This window comes from Drosophila ananassae (assembly GCF_017639315.1).
Source record: "Drosophila ananassae strain 14024-0371.13 chromosome Y unlocalized genomic scaffold, ASM1763931v2 tig00000144, whole genome shotgun sequence".
Taxonomy (NCBI): domain Eukaryota; kingdom Metazoa; phylum Arthropoda; class Insecta; order Diptera; family Drosophilidae; genus Drosophila; species Drosophila ananassae.
In genome coordinates this window covers 169,830-177,263 of record NW_025319084.1, presented here as the reverse complement: position 1 = coordinate 177,263, position 7,434 = coordinate 169,830, and the positions used below count along the sequence as shown (strand labels likewise).

The window sequence follows — 7,434 nt, the reverse complement described above, 5'->3', positions numbered from 1 at the left end:
ACGGGAGCAACACTCGGAGTAGTTAGGTAACGCGGGGTTTACTGGCGGTCCGTTTCACTGGAGCAACACTCGAAGTAAACTGGTATGCCGCGGGTCCTTCTTGTGAATCGTTTTACACAGGATCATGTGATGTAGGTTGAGTTTAAGTGCCGGAGGTTCAACACTGAGTAACGAGATAATTGAGTCTGATTTCGCAACTGTCTTTGTTTCAGAAGAATAACTCTTATATAAGATGCTAAATTATACATCATTAAATCTAAGAAAGGTCAAAGTTCTAGACGTGCTAAACTAAGGTTAATGCCAGGGTCACCCACTTCTGAGTCTGCTGACTCAGGGGTTGTTTGTTCACGTACTGCTTTCCACACGCATTTCGGCTTCGCTGGCTGGTTTCGGCTTGACTCGGGCAGTCGGTCATTCTTCCCGCTGATCACGCTGATTCTGATTCCGGAGCCATCGACTAGTGCCGAGTTAGTAGGTTGGGTATTGGCTTATGCTTAGAGTTACATTATTAATAGGCTAGTAGGTCTGATGCTTGTATATCGCGACCTGCTGATGTATCTTGAATGGGTAGCAGGTCTTGGCACTAGGTGCCAACATGTACCATTTTAAAGCTAATTTTTTTCTGAATCGAATGAGATTGTTTCTATCAAAATCACTCCCTATGATTTGATGTAATCATCCTCTGAACATTTCTAAACCTATTTTACCAATACTGTCCCCATAACCGCATCGCATGTTTTAACGCTGCCCAACACGGCGGCAGCCATGATTGAATTTGAATTTAACCATTATCTCCCCTTATAGAGGATGCCCCATTTTGCACGGTATATCACGTGAAAGCTAATTTTATGCTTAATCAAATACCGGCAGTTTCATTAAAATCGCTCCCTACGATTCGATGGAATCATGTCTTGAATTTTGTACATGCTTTACAGGTGTTAACAGCAGAATGTTAACAGCCACATGTGTCTTGCCGATCCGGCAACTCGGAATCCCAGTTTGGTAGCAGTGATTCGAACTATTCTTCGTCTCTACTGTGGGCGCTCAAAGGGGCGTGGCTTGCGGATCAGCAACATTGTGCAGGCCCAGATCGAGCAGTTCTTCACGGTCGTGGCCAAGGACGCCATTTGTAGCTTCGATGTCACCTGCCTGGGATCACCACCGCTGAAAGACAAGGGACGAGCCTGCAGTGGTTGCAGGAGCCACTACGTCAGCTCTATCTGTCGGAGTTGGCCAATAATGTGGGTACTACATGAAATTTTGAAATAACTCATATCATAATTCTCGCAATCTTATAGAAACTCAGCTTTGGCTCTTTGGACATCTGTGCCATGGGACTACGGGTAAAGGTCAGTGCTACGGCCATCTCGAAAGGAGCCAGTCCCGACGGAGCGGAGGAGAATGAGGCCCCTTATTACGCCCTTTTACAACATTGCCGTGTAGTCGGCTTGGTCAGGTAAGATTAGTAGATTCCACTTCGACTTCATCTAATGTTACTTTCATTTTAGAATTAAACTCTTGTCTGTGTGAATCACATCATCAAGAGGGACTTCCCGGGACTATGACCCCAGGTGGTCGACAACATCAGCTATCTATCTGCAGAATCATGATGTCAACGGCTGGAATGGCGCCCTGATGCTTATGTACCTGGTGCCGGTAAAGACCTACGAGTACAAGCGGAGCAAGGAGCGAACGCCCCTGAACGAGGCCATAAACCTCTTGCTCCCTATGTTGGTGCGCCTCCTGATTTGTCCCCAAATTGCTGATCGGGATGTGCCCGATAGCTCCCATTTGGACCATGATGAGCACACCGAATTCCCCTACTGGAAGACCAAGAAGTGGGCTCTTCACATCATGGTTCGCATGTTCGAGAGGTAAGTTTCCAAAAGAATCACAAATTGTTTGCCGAAAACATAAATTTGTGTTTTTTCTGTGTTTTTTTAGGTATGGAAGTCCCAGCAACGTAGTTAGTGAAAATTACCAAAAAATTGGCTGAGTGGTGGGCAACGCTCAGCCAAGGTGTCCTGGTGTTGTATCTCAAGATCCTCGACCAGTACTGTAATCGTATCTACGCGCCGCCGCGTGTCCTCACGAATGTGCTCAACTATCTGAAGAATGCTAAAGTACTTGCCACTTTATCCCTAATTGTACTATATTATTTATGTTATTACTTTTTTTAGTGTAAGCTACGCCTATACCTGGAAGCTAATCAAGACGCACATGGTGGCAGTTATCCAGGATATGATATTCCCCATCATGTCATTCACCGACTCCGATCAGGACCTGTGGGAGAACGATCCCTACGAGTATATCCGCCTGAAGTTTGGTAAGTAATAGGAAGTAATAGTAAGTAATAGGAACCTACTTAATTCCCTAATTTTCAGATATATTTGTGGACTATGCCAAGCCAGTTCTGGCTGTCCAATCGATGCTTCATTCCATGTGCAAGAAACGCAAGGGCCTTCTGCCCAAGGCCATGAACACAATTATGCAGGTCATCACGTCGCCAAATGCGGACAACAAGCAAAAGGATGGTGCTCTGCACATGATTGGAACATTAGCGGATGGCCTGCTGAAGAAGGCTCAATACCGGGACCAAGTGGAGTTCCAGAATCCCGCCGGCCATTAAAGTGGAGACGGCCTTTGGCCTGCAAATGTTCCTCTCATCCCAGGACGAGGCGCCCCAGTACGTTGAGGGTCAGATTAAGGCGATCACCAAGGAGTTGCTCACCATTATTCGTAAAAATGCAGAAGATCGTGTCCACCTTTACGGAGCAACTGTTGCCGGTGGCCACCGACATTTGCAAGCACTTGGCAACCACCAGCACGTGTTGGAGTCGGAGGAGGGATCCGACGAGAAGGCCATCACCGCCATACGACTCTGCTCAGTGTGATGGAGGAGCATCCCGACGTCCTCCTCAATCTTCATCCGATTGTTATCACTGTGGTGGGACACATTTTCCAGCACAACATTACTGGTGGGTTGGGATTTTCTCCCAATGAAGGTCTATATATTAAATTTTAATTTTATTTTTAGACTTCTATGAGGAGACCTTCTCTCTTGTCTACGATTTGACGACCATCTCGCCCGAGATGTGGCAGATGCTGGAACTGATCTACCAGGTGTTCAAGAAGGACGGCATCGACTACTTCATCGACATTATGCCGGCTCTGCATACCTATGTGACTGTCGACACGCCCGCATTCCTCTCAAATCCCCAACAGGCTGCTGGCTATTCTGGCTAATTTGTTTTTATACCCTTGCAGAGGGTATTATAATTTTGGTCAAAAGTGTGCAACGCAGTGAAGGAGACATCTCCGACCCTATAAATTATATATATTCTTGATCAGGATCACCTCCTGAGTCGATATGAGCATGTCCGTCTGTCCGTCTGTCCGTCTGTCTGTCTGTCTGTCTGTCGGTTTCTACGCAAACTAGTCTCTCAGTTTTGGAGCTATCGAGTTGTAACTTTGCACACATCCTTTTTTTCCTTGCAGGTAGTATATAAGTCGGAACGGCCGGGATCGGTCGACTATATACTATAGCTGCCATATAATTGATTGATTGGAAATGCCATAACTTTGGTGTTTTTTAAGTTAGAGGGTTGGGACTTTATGCACATGTTATATTTGACCAAAATATCTTTTGTACAAAATCTTATGTACAAATAGGGATCGGCCGACTATATCCTATAGCTGTCATAGAACGATCGGAATCGGCATAACTTTGGTGTTTTTTAAGTTAGAACAAGAAAGGAAAGCTAACTTCGGGCGGAGCCGAAGTTGATATACCCTTGCAGTTGAGTCGCAGTCCGCTAGGTGGCGCCACGCATCTTATGTTATTAGATATATAGCGGATCGTATATAGTCGCCCGATCCTTATGAAATTTGGCATATCGAATTATTTTGCCAAAAGAGGAATCCATTGAAACTCCCATGCTTCTAACTTGAAAAACTTGAAACTTTAACAATCAGTTATATGACAGCTATAGGATATAGTTGGCCGATCCTTATAAAATTCGACAAATCAGACTTTTTTTCCCAAAATAGAATCTGTACCCGTCTATTTGTCTGTTTCTACGCAAACTAGTCTCTCAGTTTTAAAGCTATCGAGTTGAAACTTTGCCCACACCCTTCTTTCTGTTGCAGGCAGTACATAAGTCGAAACGGCCGGGATCGGTCGACTATATCCTATAGCTGCCATATAACTGATTGATCGCAAATGCTATAACTTTTGTGTTTTTTAAGTTATATTTGACAAAAAATATCTTATCTAAAAAATTTCATAAGGATCGGCCAACTATATCCTATATATGTCATAGAAGGATCGGAATTGGCATAATTTTGGTGTTTTTTAAGTTAGAAAGATGGGACTTGGTACAGATTCCATTTGGGCAACATAATCCGATCTGCCAAATTTCATAAGGATCGGGCGGCTATATCCCATAGCTGCCCATATAACTGATTAATCGGAAATGCCATAACTTTGCTGTTTTTTAAGTTAAAGGGTTCGGACTTTTCACACATGTTGTAGTTTGTTCCATCGAAGGTCCCATTGACTTTTATATGTAATAAGTAGCCAGAGTTTTAGGTTGATCTTCTTTACTTTATTTGGGTCAGGAGCAGCTGTTGCTGCCGCTCCGAGCTCATAGGAGTTTCTGATTTTACAAATTTACTTAGGAGTTAAAGGAGGTCTAAGTCTCGTAGCTGAGATGGAGAGACGGTTATGTATTCTTAAATATTTATATTTATATATATATTTATGTTATGTATATGTTGGCACCTAGTGCCAAGACCTACTACCTAATCAAGATGCATCAGCAGGTCACGATATACAAGCATCAGACCTACTAGCCTATTAATAATGTAAGCATAAGCCAATACCCAACCTACTAACTCGGCACTAGTCGATGGCTCCGGAAGCAGAATCAGCGTGATCAGCGGGAAGAATGACCGACTGACCGAAACCAGCCAGCGAAGCCGAAATGCGTGTGGAAAGCAGTACGTGAACAAACAAACCCTGAGTCAGCAGACTCAGAGGTGGGTGACCCTGGCATTAACCTTAGTTTTAGCACGTCCAGAACTTTGACCTTTCTTAGATTTAATGATGTATAATTTAGCATCTTATATAAGAGTTATTCTTCTGAAATAAAGACAGTTCCGAAATCAGAGTCAATCATCTCGTTACTCAGTGTCTGAACCACGGCACTTAAAATCAACCTACTTCTAGTGATCCTGTGTAAAACGGTTCACAAGTAGAATCCGCGGCATACCAGTCTACTTCTAGTGTTGCTCCCGTGAAACGCACCACAAGTAGACCCCGCGTCACCTCCTTACTTCTCGTGTTGCTCCCGTGAAACGGACCACGAGTTGATCCCGCGGCATACCAGTCTACTTCGAGTGTTGCTCCCGTGAAACGGACCGCCAGTAGACCCCGCGGTACCTAACTACTCCAAGTGTTGCTCCCGTGAAACGGACCACGAGGAGACCCCGCGGCATACCAGTCTAGCTCGAGTGTTGCTCCCGTGAAACCACCAGCAGACCCCGCGCTATCTAACCTACTTAGAGTGTTGCTCCCGTGAAACGGACCGCCAGTAGGACCGGCCGATAAGGAATCAGCCGAACCACCATACCACCGGTACTTGAGGAAAACCACCCCAGGACTTCAAGCACATCAACTCATGCCTGATCACAGCAAGCGTCTGGCCAACCCGAGCAGTCCCTTGCAGAATCCAGGTAAATTTAGTCAGGACTATTTACGGTTTTGACTACGACTCCGGGACCTACCGTTACTCCCGTGAGTTCAAGTTTGACGTAGTTGCCGCATAACGCTCTACGGACGAACGTTTGGTGACCCCGACGTGATCTTTTAGGATCACAACTTGAACACAAACCTCAACGCAATTTAACTCAACGAGAAAAAAAAAAAAAAAAAAAGAGAGAGGAGAGATACATTGCAACAATGGGATCAGAATCAGACCCCGTAATCCAAATTCTCATTGATGAGCAAATTGAAAGCAACATAGTCATCCAAAGGCTAATAAGAAACTTCACTAAGGACTCCGCAGAGTGTAAACTCAAGGGAGGATACTTCGAAGAGAAACTCAGACAGCTCACTCACTCATGGACCCAGTTTAAAAAAAACGATGCCAAGCTCCAGGAGCTAGCACTAAGTCCTGAGAATGAGTATTTCACAAAGGCCAAAGCGCTAGAAGAGCTTGTGAAAAAATATGAAGCAATATTTTCGGATGGAATCCCATCAGTGTCAGGCCCGTCACAAAGGCCCCGCAAAACAGGCGAAAATCTCGAGCCAAAGGCACAATCATCACGAGGAATCGAAGGAGAAGACCTTCGATTAACATCATTAAAACGAAGACATGAAGGACGATTAGACGATATGGAAGACTTCCTGTGCAACCGCACCGAAGGACGGGAAGTGTCCACACACGTCAGACAACACATGAAGGAGCTATGGAAGGAAATCGTCACGGGATACCATGATCTCATCGACCTGGAACCAGCCATAAAAAATGATGGACACACCGATGACAGATTTCAGGTTGTACGAGCAGAATATTTTTCGTTTTTGAGCGAAGAATCGAAATCAACTTCAGCATCAACACAAAAACTCGCGATTGCACCTCCGTTTGTAATACCACCAGTAGAAATTCCAAAGTTTGACGGAGACTACCGGCATTGGCTACGATTCTACGAAATTTTTACGGAATGCATCCACGATCAAGACTACAGTGATGCAGTAAAATTCCGTCATTTGGAGAATCATGTAACAGGTGAAGCACAAAACCTAATCGCAACGTCGATTGGCGGGCAGACCAGTTACCAGGATGCATGGCAACGACTAAAGAATCGATACCACAATGAACGGCTGTTGATCAAACCCGCGATTCAAGAGCTTTTCGGACACCCCAGAACAAATGGATCAGCGGACCAGCTGCGCAGCTTACATGATACCGTGCTCCGAACGGTCGCCACTCTCGACGCACTCAAAGTGTCAACAGACAACTGGGACCCAATCTTTATACACATCATTGAGGAAAGATTGGATCCACACACGCTGTCAGCTCTAGAGCTAGCCGTCACCGATCCAACCAATCGACAATCTCTGAAGCAGATGTTAGAAAACCTTGAACGTCAGGCAACCAGTCAAGTAACAATGCAGAAAAATACGTCGGCTGCTCCACTTCGATCCAGTTCATCACGATGGGTGTGTTCAGCCACAGCCCTGCTTACAGATAAGCCCACCGTTCTGGTACCAACCGCCCAAGTGGCAATACATGGCCCAGCCCGAACCCATCAGCAATGCCGCACACTCCTAGATTCTGGATCACAGATTAACATAATCACCAGAAGGATGGCTGACACACTTGGACTACAGTTGGAGCCATCAACCCTGAACATCGCTGCACTGGGAGG

At 45.3% G+C, this 7,434-nt stretch overlaps 1 pseudogene; it reads left to right on the top strand.

The window, feature by feature from the left end:
* Positions 1–963: 963 nt before the first annotated feature.
* On the top strand, positions 964–4,090 carry LOC6502387 (annotated as a pseudogene).
* The last annotated feature ends 3,344 nt before the right edge of the window (positions 4,091–7,434 follow it).